This window comes from Macaca thibetana, chromosome 3, assembly GCF_024542745.1.
Source record: "Macaca thibetana thibetana isolate TM-01 chromosome 3, ASM2454274v1, whole genome shotgun sequence".
Classification (NCBI taxonomy): domain Eukaryota; kingdom Metazoa; phylum Chordata; class Mammalia; order Primates; family Cercopithecidae; genus Macaca; species Macaca thibetana.
The window spans coordinates 44,293,660-44,306,219 of record NC_065580.1 but is presented as its reverse complement, the minus strand read 5'-3'; positions in this window follow the sequence as shown (position 1 = coordinate 44,306,219).

Genomic DNA, 12,560 nt, shown 5'->3' with positions numbered 1-12,560 from the left:
TCTCAAGCATTTGTTCTTTCTTTGTGTTATAAACAAATCCAATTTACTCTTAGTTATTTATAAACATGCAATAAATTATTGTTGACTGTAGTCACCTTGCTGTGCAATCAAATACTAGATCTTATTCATTTTATCTATATTTTCATATCTATTAACCATGCCCTATCCCTTCACCCCCACCACTACCCTTCCCAGCCTCTGGTAACCATCCTTCTACTCTCTATCTTCATGAGTTCAATAGTTTTAATTTTTAGCTCCCATAAATAAGTGAGTACATGTGAAGTTTGAGTTTCTGTGCCTGACTTATTTCACTTAACATAATCCCCCAGTTTCATCCATGTTGTTGCAAGTGACTGGATCTCATGTTCCTTATGACTCATTAGTACTCCATTTTGTATATGGAGTACTAAATTATCTTTTATCCATTTGTCTGTTGGACACTTAGTTTGCTTTTAAATCTTGGCTACTGTGAATTAACTAGATTTTTTATGTTGATGGTATCATTTTCAGAAATGTAAATTTGTGTATTGTGTATTTTAATAGTTTGTATAGATATAATTTGATTGTATGAAAAATTAATTACTTATTGGCATGATATGTCAATGAAAGAGCTCATCTCAGAACACCAAAAAGAATTATTTAATTTAAAGAAGATTTTTAAAAGGTATTGATTTTAAGGAATTTATTAATTACACTACTATTATTATGCACTTAAAACATGTAGGATAACAAAATAATTTGAAAAATTTTTCTAATTTAAAAAATATATATATTTTACACAATATTTGGAAATTTCCATTTGTCTTCTATTGAAATCATGAAACTACATGTTCATAGATAGGTAAATGTTTTTGTTAATATATTGTATGAGTTAAGCTTTCATATTATCCATAATCCTGAAAGCAAGATTCTTTTAAGTAGAGTTTATCATTTTTTGGAAGAATTTTAAGAAATCGAAAGAATGACATTATATTCACCAAGATGAAAAGATGAATTTTCTTCATTTTGTCTCAGTTAAATATGTGCTACTTTTCATATATCTGTTGCTTTGGGTCCAATGCCACTAAGGAAGTATCTCAAACTGCTGGTTGTTTTGCTATAATATTTCAGTTTACCCTTGGATTAAGGTTTAGGATTCTCTAATTAATCAAAAGTCTTGTCTTTCCCTGTTGTCCCATTGTTTATACTGAGTGAGGAGTGGGACTGGGAGAGGGATGTGGCTCCTTGATATAAGAACCATTGAGTCTTGGAAAGCATGACTTTAGCAAAGCTGAAGAAAGAAAGTGATTTATGTTCCTTATGCTGACCTAAAAAGCAGAATCATAATTTGAGTTGAAGAATCCTCAATAGCCTTGTTTTGAAGGTAGTTATGCTTACTTTTGAAAATTACACTTAATTTTTAAAATGCCTTTACAAAAGTGAAATTGAGAAAATCTCAGACCCTCTACAAGGACTGATTTATCAGAAGGCAAAAATCTGGGTGGCTCTAAGAAGTTGCTTCTGTCTGATGTGGAAGGCATCCGCTCCTTTGTATGAAAGAGATTTAGTCTCTGTAACACTGAGCAATCATAGACAATGTCCGTCGGTCAGTATCTAAGAGAAGAGTACTGTGGGTCTGAGTGCATACCAAATGAGATATTCTAAAGTCATTCCAGCAACTGTAAATCAAATGGTTTCATTTTGTAATGGTTAGTTTTAACCTTGCCTTTTTATAATCTTTGGCATTTATGTTTATGTTTTACATGGCTTATATATTTCTTTTGACGTAGTTTAATAATTATACCTTTATAAGCACCACTCTCCTTCTTTTGTTAAAAAAATTATCTCTTACTCACTAGTGGGCTTTCAAAATACCAGCTTCCTGGTTACTGAGAGACCCAGGAGAGATTTGTCTGTTCTTCAGAAACTAAAAGATAAAAGTATAGGACAAAAAGAGATGGACCAAGGGCCTCTAGCCGAGGTCACAGTTTAACAACACTATGGAACCTATGAAGTGAAGCAACACTATTCTATTATTGGTGGTTCAGTTTATGATGTTAATGCATGTAAGCTTTCTAAGAATACTAGTTTTTTTTTGGTTTCTTTTTTTCTGTCATGTGAATTTTTGCCAGCAACATGCAGCCAAGGGTATCTTGGACATACTTCAAATGGGTTTTTGTCTGATCACTTAGGGGGAAATTGCATGAATGGTCTCATTGTTAGAGAGTAAAGCCCTATAATAGAATTCTGAGATGAACTTAAAACTTCTGGAATGTATAAATGCCTTATTTTGATACGTGTTTTAAGAAATACAACAGAGCAGGCATGAGATTTGTTCTCTGAATGTCTTAGTTCTGTCTTCTCCTGTATCTTTGCATACACTGCATTCTTTTCCCTTCCTTTCCTTCTTTCCATGATTAACTCCCACTCAACCACGATGTCTTCTCCAAACCCATTTTATTTCTCAAATTCCTTTGTCTTCAGGTTGGATTTCGTGCTGTCTCTTCCTTCCTTCCACAGAAACTGACTCCTACCTCATTGTATGAATCTTCCATGAAGATCTTTTTTAAGATGAAAATCTTATTTTAATCTTCTCTTTATATCTTAATCTTCTCTTTACTTGGCCCTTTCCCCTACTCTACTTTTAAGTTCTGTTAGAGCAGGGACTTTGTCTCTTTATGTATGTATGTATGTATGTATGTATGTATGTATGTATGTATGTATGTTTGAGACAGAGTCTCATTCTCACCCAGGTCAGAGTGCGGTGGTGCGATCTCGGCTCACTGCAACCTCTGCCTCCCAGGTTCAAATGATTCTGATGACTCTGCCTCCTGAGTAGCTGGGATTACAGGCACGTGCCAGCACACCTGGCTAATTTTTGTATTTTTGGTAGAGACGGGGTTTCACCATGTTGGCCAGTCTCGTCTCAAACTCCTGACCCCAAGTGATCCATCCATCTCAGCCTCCCAAAGTGCTGGGATTACAGGCATGAGCTACAGTGCCTGGTCCTTTGTCTCTAATTCTATGTGCCTCCTACACACTCTCATAGCATTTCATCATTTTCATCACTGAACACTATTCGTGCTTATATATTTACATGTATGATTACTTGATTAATGTCTATCTGCCTCATGACTAAACTTTATAGAGCCAGAAAACATCAGCTTTCTTTCCCACTTTATTCCAGTGTTTGCAAAGCAACGAATCTCTGTTGTTGACCAAATGAATTCTGTATTGCTAGGACCTAACAGGAAGTCTGCTGTACAGTATGCACTCAATATATAATATCTGATGAATAATTAGATGTGAATTTCAATTAAAGTCCAAGCTTTTTAACTTATAGAGTGGAGATGACAATACATTAATACCAGTTACATAGAGTTATCCCAAGGATAAAATTGAATGATGTGTGGTTAAAAAAAGTGTACATTTTAAGGGACTTTGTACATGGGAGTGATTACAATGAATGCTAAGAGATGGGCTGGAGCTGCAGAGGTATTGGGACAGACATATGTCAGCCTCAAAAAAAGTTTTTTTTGATGAAAGGACTGCGTTCCTTCAGGAATTCAAGAGTAAGATGACTTTTCTTCTTGATAGGGAAAGAACAGAAAAATTTGAATAGTTAACATTAGCACATTGAGTCTAAATAGTCTCAATTTCACTATTCCTGAAGACAAGTTGTATTGGTTTCCTGTGGCCACTGTACCAAATTACCCCTAAATTTGTAGCTTAAAAGAACAAAAAATTATTCTCACAATCATAGAGACCAGAAGCCTGAAATTGAGGTGTTGTAAGTCCATCCTCCATCTTGAGGTCCTAGGGGAGAATCCACTCCATGACTCTTCTGATTTCTAATGGTGAGACAGCTTCTTCTGCTTGTGGCCATTTAACTTTAACCTCTGTGTCCATCTTTATATCACCTTCTCCTCTATGTCTGTCTTCTCCTCTGTGTGTCCCCTATAAGGATATTTGCCACTGAAATTAGGGCCTACCTGGATTTCCTGAACTCTAGGAAAAAGTCAAGGTTTCCTAAATATCCTTCCACCTCCCATCCTTCTTCTCTCTCCTACTTTGAACAGCACCTGTCTGTCACCCCGGCACCTGCAGCTCTATATTCTTTTCTTGCTACCATAAGTTCTCAACTTTAGACAGTGTGCAAATCTGGGCCAAGTATTATAAGGAATAAATTTGATTTTACATGTTAAATACAAATATATGAATAACTCATGATCTTCTTAATTCTACCAGCAACAGTTATGTCTCTATCTTCATAGACCCTCAAAAATGAACTTAGGCCCACAAGGAGACATGGAGAGGTTATTTATTGCCACACTACTTGTGTGGCAGGGAGTTGAAGTCAACCTAGGCAGCCATCCTTGGGAAAGCAGGAGTATCTCTTCATCTCACAATATTTAACTTAATTACATCTGCAAAGACTCTTTACCCAAACAGGTAACATTCACAGGTTCTGAGGACATGGACATATCTTTTAATAAGCCACCATTCAGCTCACTACCACAGTCTAAACAGGTTGAGTATCCCTTATTCAAAACGTATGGGACCAAAAACAGTTTGAATTTTGGATTTTTTCAGATATTGGAATATTTGCATATACATCATGGATATCTTGGGGCTGGGACCTGAGTCTTAATATGAAATTCATTTATATTTTATAAAGACCTCATACATGTAGCCTGAAGAGAATTTTATGTAATAGTTTTAATAATATATGTGACCTGTCACATGAGGTCAGGTGTGAAATTTTCCACTGTGGTATCATGTCAGTTCTTTGGATTTTGGAGCATTTTAGATTTCAAATTTTTGGATTAGGGATGCTCAACTTGGGGGAGCTTCGGTAAAAAACAAAAACAAAAACAAATACAAACAAACAAACAAACAAAACCTTTGTATGGATTTGCTGTTTCAACCAAAATTTGCTAGTGCTGCTGATCTGAAACAAAGCCAAACTAAGTAGTTGCTTCTACCTAATTTTAGGTATTTTAGGGATATGTGTAAAGTACTCCTCCCCCAATATATATCCCTACAACATCTTCATTTATTCTGATAATTTTATTACATTACCTGATAATCTATCAACACAAATTGATGTAATACTTTTATTATGATGATGATTATTTTTAGCGGTGATGGTGGTAGCAGTAGTAGTAAAAGTTGTCATAATGATGGTCATAGTCATTATTTTGAACCCCTAGAGCACAGTTGAGTTAATCAGCACCTTCGTATATGGTACATTATCTTCACTGGTCTGTGCAAGGCCTCCCTTTTTATACCTATGTTTGTCTGCATGTATTTATTTGCTCTCTCTAATTTCCAGTCTCCACTCTCTTCTTTGTCTCCTCATAGGTTAGCATTCTCAGATGTTTATGCACATCCTTGTTTGTGTGTGTTCTTATAAAATGTGCTCTGTTTTCCCTGCACATATTTTTAGTTATTAATTGGTGCTGAACAAAAATTACATTCTGCTTCTTGCACATTTCACTAAGTATCATTTTTAGATCTACTTTGTTTCTACATGTGTTTATCATCTGTTCCTTCTAATAGCTACACAATACCCCATGCTCTTCATCTACATAATCAACTTCCTGCTTTCCCAAGGATGACTGCCTAGGTTGACTTCAACTCCCTGCCACACAAGTAGTGTGGCAATAAATAACCTCTCCATGTCTCCTTGTGGGCCTAAGTTCATTTTTGAGGGTCTATGAAGATAGAGACATAACTGTTGCTGGTAGAATTAAGAAGATCATGAGTTATTCATATATTTGTATTTAACATGTAAAATCAAATTTATTCCTTATAATACTTGGCCCAGATTTGCACACTGTCTAAAGTTGAGAACTTATGGTAGCAAGAAAAGAATATAGAGCTGCAGGTGCCGGAGTGACAGACAGGTGCTGTTCGAAGTAGGAGAGAGAAGAAGGATGGGAGGTGGAAGGATATTTAGGAAACCTTGACTTTTTCCTAGAGTTCATTATAGGTCCCATGCTTGGGTGAACAATATACAGTCATGCATAGCTTAATTGATGGGGGTATGTCCTGAGAAATGTGTCACTGGTTGATTTCATTGTTGTGTGAACATTAGAGTGTACTTCCACAAACCTAGATGATATAGCCTGCTACACCTTTATGTGGTATGGTATACTCTACTGATCCTAGGCTATACACCTCTATGACAGGCCAGGCATGGTGGCTCACGCCTGTAATCCCAGCACTTTGGGAGGCTGAGGCAAGTGGATCACGAGGTCAGGAGTTCAAGACCAGCTGGCCAAGATGGTAAAATCCCGTCTCTACTAAAAAATACAAAAATTTGCTAGGCGTGGTGGCAGACACCTATAATCTTAGCTACTTGGAAGGTTGAGGCAGGGAATTGCTTGAACCTGGGAGGCAGAGGTTGCAGTGAGCCGAGATCATGCCACTGCCCTCCAACCTGGGGGACTGAGCAAGACTCCATATGAAAAGAAAGAAAGAAAGAAAGAAGGAAGGAAAGAAAGCAAGAAAGAAAAAGAAAGAAAGAAAGAAAGAAAGAAAGAAAGAAAGAAAGAAAGAAAAGAAAGAAAGAGAAAGAAAGAAAGAGGAGGAAGGAAGGAAGGAAGGAAAAGGGAAGGAAAGAAAAAAAACCTGTACAACATGCTACTCTACTGAGAACTGTGGGCTATTGTAACACAATGGTCAGTATCCATATATCTAAACAACAACAACAAAAAGGTAGAGTAAAAATATGGCATAAAAGATAAAAACTGGTATACCTGCATAAAGCAGTTCTGTTACAATCTTATGGGACCGCTGTCATATATGTCATCCATTGCTGACTGAAACATTGTTATGTTGCTCATGACTGTAGTTTTGTTGCAATCCTGCTTTTTAAATTTAGCATGTATTTCTTAATACAAAACTTGGAGAAATAGGGGCACTGATTCAAATGTCAGAGATAGTATTTTCTTTCTTTACTTGAGAATTTAAATGAGTTTAGGGGTTATAGTGACAAAAGAATCCTCATCTTCTACACCATTTTAAACATTTTTGTCATGATCATCATGCTGACATTATTTTCAACTGCAGTTTCAGCAGATCGGTCATTATTTTCAGGAGCTCCTTGTATTGAAAACTTTTCACAATTTTTATTCTCCTGGTATATCTAGGTTCAGTTTCTAAGTATGAAACAAATTTCTACTTACTGTCTACTGCGTATGTTATGACCATTTTCATTTCTGTCTTCAGTCATGTTGCTTTTATCTGACAAGTGCCACTGTATGCCTTAACATCTCCCTCCCTTCCTTTAAAACACAAGAAGGAAAGTACAGTGACAGCAAGGAGAGACCCTGAAAGCCAGTGCCCCAGGCCAGAGAAGTCAGCCAACTGAAAGGGACACTAACTGAGACCTTGGAGAGGACTAATTCAGCAACAAGAGACTTTATGCCGGGTTCTTCGGTTACCCATTCACAACAGAAAATCTTTGGAACTTAAAAATACAACAACAGGCATGACCTTACTTTGCCATCACTTAGAAATGATGGATTCATTTACATGCATTATCCAGATAGCTGGAGCAAGAAGCCTCGATGACAAGAAATTTAGGCTCCCAAGACTGGCTCTGTAATTAATCCAGGAACTGACCTTTGCCAAGTCATTTAACTTCTCTGGGGCTTTCATATTTCTTTGTCTTTGTAAGTGTTACTTCTATCTGGAATTCCCTAACTTCTTTGACAGGCAAACTTACTCATCCACAATACTCAATTTGGTATTATCTTCTTTCTAAAATGTACCCTGACTCTCCCCACCTATGCCTGAGCTGAGTTACGTAGGTGCTACTTCCTTTTTGCTCCTGCAGTATGGTAAGTATTTGGGTGACTGTTCTGCTGCTACATTGCGCCTTCTTCTGCCTCTGGCCTTACAGACCATGAATTCTCAAAAGACTAAAACAGTATTTCTTCTACACTTGAAACTCTAGTGTCTGGCATGTGGTTTGACATATAGTAAACATTCAATATATGTTTGTTGATCCTAGTGAGTAAACTTTATGTCTTTGTATTTTTTTTTTATACATCAAATGAAGGAGTTGGGCAAAACTGGTGATTTTTAAACTTTTAAAAAGCAGAAGAACCAGTTGTTTCAGTTAAAATTTAAGAGAAGGACTAATACGTTATGGAGAAAAGGAAGAAAGTGCTCTACTCTAAGAGCAGGCTTCCAGAAACCTGCGCACCTGACCTCCCCTGCACCTGATTGCACCTGACACAGTACTAGGAGGTGGAGCAATGCGATCAAGACAGCTTGGCCTGAAATTATGATTGCTAATTCCCCTTGCAGCTGTAAAATTGTCATTCTGTGGAATTTACTCTTTCAAGTAGCAACCTTTTTTTAAAGGAATTTTTGAACATGTTTGAAAGAGTTTTTCCTGGAATGTAAAAAGATTGACCTGATCCCCTAAAAACAGAATATAGCACTCATATAACTAACTGACTCTTAATGACTCAGGCTCTCATTAGGAGCATAGACTATTTCACGAAGCTGAATTCACAAAGGCGTTGTTACAACATGTTTATTTTCCTGTACCTTCGTTGTCTGTCAGCTGTCATCTCTCCTGCTGTCAGTTTTTCTGACCTAATAGCTCCCTTAGCTAATGCCTTCCCCTCCATGTCCCTGCGCCCTAAGTTTTCTTCTTCTAAAACACTGTGAGCTGAAACAACAGAAAATAAAGTTTGATTAGAGGTGTGTATTCACAAAAGAACAAGTAAGATTTGAGAAGGATTATGTCTTTTGTGTTGGCACTTTCTGAACATCGTGAAGGTTATTTTAGGTATTTAGTATGTTGCTGTTATTTCCTGGTTTCTAGGTCATTGGGTTTGGAGATTGCTAAAGTCCTGCTTCTAACATAAATGAGGTAAATATATTTTCCAGAAAAACTACCCTTGATATAATCTGGGAATGACTCTTTAAAGTTAAAATGTTTTTTTTTTAAACAAAGAGGGTATTTGAATGTAAACTCTTAATGTATGTTTGCTTATAAATCATACCCAAGTACTTTTGTACAAATGTGCAATACACTGTATAAAAAGATACTCAAAAATAGAAATTAAAAATTATAACATAAAAACATATATAAATGCTCACTCTAATATTTTCTGCCCACATTTCAGTAGATTGCCTTATGCATCCCTTGGAATGCCCTTACAATTACACACCCCAGTTGTAGACCTCTGGTTTAGATACCTATGTAAGGAGATTAATTTTGACTTTACTAGGCAAATAAGCCTCTGCGCAAGTGAAAACTAATTTAGCTGCTTTTCAAGACATCAAATCAAATTTCTTTATCTCCAGAGCCTAATATGTGGCCTACTATATAGTAGATGCACAATAAATGTTTGATGAATGTTTAATGAATGAATGATGAAGATTAAGTAGTCCATAAGGATGCTTTATAAACTCTTTTAATTAGTTCTTTATTTCATTTGCTTAGCTCATCAGACCTCTTTCACAATGTGTTCACATACTATTATATAATCATTAGTGTGCACACCACTAGGCAGGAATGGTTGTAAGGCACACAAGAATTTCAAAGGCAGGGGGATTGATCCAGGGTAGGGCATTGAGTTTCACCAGCAAGCTGATACCCCTGGAGAATTTCCACCCCCCCAGATTAAGATAGCGTAAGACATGGAAAAATCTAGCTTAATAAAGACAACCCAGGGGGATCTGGGGTAGCAAGTGGAGCACTGACAGTAGTAGTACTTAAACAGTAGTGGTTCTCCAAACCAAGCAGATAATGGTATTATGTCACTGGGAAGGATGTGGAGAAAGTGAGAGAGGCAACTAAGGATACATGTGGATTGAGTTCCAGGGCACTTTTTACTGTGCACAGTTGCCTTTTGCACTCTGATAACCTGCTAGTTAGTGAAGTACTATTTATATGCTTATAATCCAGTCCCGTGTCCAGCAGCCTATGTAGGACAGTTCCAATTAGGTGTCTCACACGTGCTGCATCATTTACATGGTTAGCTCAGGAGCTTTCCCCAAAAACTGTCTCTCCTGAATGTTTTCATCTCTGTAGGTCATACCACCGTCATTGACCTAGATGCAGAAAGCTGGCAGTTGCTCTCGATTCCTCTAGCTTCCTCATCCTTTATCCCTATCTACTTGGCTCCATTCCCTCTGCCAGCATCAGCCCTTGCCTCCAAATTGGACTCCCTAGATCCACTCTCAGTCCTCCAAACAATTTTATGCATAATACCAGAGTGGCTTTTATAAATAGTAACTTAGAAAATATGTCTCCCCCTTCTAGAGTCTGAATGTTTGTAGTCCCCCAACATTCATATGTTGAATCCTAATCATCAAGGTGATAGTATTAGAAGGTGGTGCCTTGGGAAACTCTTGTGTGTCTGTTTTTTTTGAGACAGGATCTTGCTTTGTTGCCAAACTGGAGTGCAGTATCCCATATAGCTCACGGTAACTTCCAACTCTTGGGATTGAGTGATCCTCCCGCTTCAGCCTCTAGAGTGACTGGCTACAGGAGTATGCCACTATGCCCTGCTAATTTTTTAAAAACAATTTTGTAGAGATGGGGTCTTTGTATGTTGCCCAGGCTGGTCCTAGAGTGCTTGCCTCAAAAGATCTCCCTGCCTTAGTGTGAGCCACCACACCTGGCCTCTTGTGTCTTTTTGTTAGGACATTAATTCCATTCATGAGGGCTCCACTCTTATGACCTAGCTACTTCCCAAAGGCCCCACTTACTAACACCGTGACATCAGGGGCTAAGATTTCAGCATATGAATTTTGGGGAAACACAAACTTAGTTCATGACACTGAGTGAAAGAATGAGAGATGAACGTACGGGAGTGCTTGTCAGGAAACAAACTAAGCAATCAGAATAAGCAAGTGCAGCCAGGGATGTGGGAAATGGGAGGTGTAAGGGACACTCAGGAGCCCACACTTAACTCCTGGCATATCAGACACCAGGATAATGGCATTAAGACCACTTCTAGATCCTCCAGAAGGAAGACCTGAGTTACCTAGGGATGCAGGATAGCCTGCAAGAGAGACAGATCTGAGTTCTAATCCTGAAGGTACAATCTTGGCAATTTACTTATAGGGCAGATGGACAGATAAAAGAATTCATTGAGTTCATTTGCGTCAGGTGCATGGCATGACAACCTGGTATTTTGATATGACCCTTTTGATACAGTCATTATGCCATGCTAAGCTTTACCCCTCAAGATGCTTCTGTGTAAATAGTAATAATAGTTGATACTTTTGAACACTTTTTCCCTTATTTGACAGTCTTCCAAATTCTATAGGAAAACTACCTTACTTAGTGCTCAAAAAAAAACTCTATGAAGAATTTCATTCTCATATTATGAGGCAAGCAAGGTATAGAGTGGGTGACTAACTGTCCGAAGTCACACAGCTGAACGAGGTACAGTATTTGACAACCTTGGTGATTCTACCCTACAGCTTCTCATTTGCTCCTAATGTTATTTTAGTTTTGTGTCTTCTCCATTAAAGAGTAAGATTTTAAAATTTAATTTAAGGAATATCTATGGAATCAATCACCACGTGTGCATTATTAAGGACTGTGTGAAATTAAGTGAACAAATATTTATCATTGATTATGACTTTCTAGAAGAAAGCTGTAACTTCTTTATATTATTGCACCTTAACATCTTTGTGAGAGAATTTAAAAATAGGGCAAGGAATGGTACAGGGATAAAACAGAATTTCCAGAGCAGGTAAATTTTGAGTGCAGATGATGCTGCAGTTGGCTCTGAGACGTCCTAAATGTTTGTTCTCTGGTGGTGATGAAGTCATCTTCAGAATTGATCTGCTTCCATCAGACAAATTCCAAATAGTCCAGGCTCCTAGACAAGTTTTCAAGAGAGTTAATGCACTTGAATTCATACCATTTCGGAAATCTCCACATGAAAAAAAAAATGTTAGTTATGGGTCGTGGGGCAAAGTGTCATTTGTCTTTTTGGGGAGTATGGTCTGAATGACTGTCATCAGCAACTTTGAAGGCTGTTTTTTTTTTTTTTTTTTTTTTTTTTTTTTTTTTTTTTTTTCCTGTGGTGGAGTCTTGCTCTTATCGCCCAGGCTGGAGTGCAATGGCACGATTTCAGCTCACTGCAACCTTTGCCTCCTGGGTTCAAGCGATTCTCCTGCTTCAGCCTCCCAGTAGCTAGAATTACCAGTGCCCGCCACAATGCCCAGCTAATTTTTCTATTTTTAGTAGAGATGGGGTTTCATCATGTTGGCCAGGCTGGTCTCGAACTCTTGACCTCAGGTGATCCACCCGCCTCACCCTCCCAAAATGCGGGGATTACAGGCGTGAACCATCGCGCCCGGCGAAGGCTGGCTTTTTTATGATCATTGAAATCAAGTTAGAGTGCACTGTCTCTTCATAGGTAACAAATCATTGTCAACAATTGGAATCAATTCCAATGCGCTTTCTGAAGAAATGAAATTTCTGGCATATTATTAACGATGCACCTAGAAAGATAGTGAATCCAATGTACATTTTCTTCAATTTTGATAACGTTACTGTGATTCCTCGCTTGTCCAAGAGAATCGAAGAA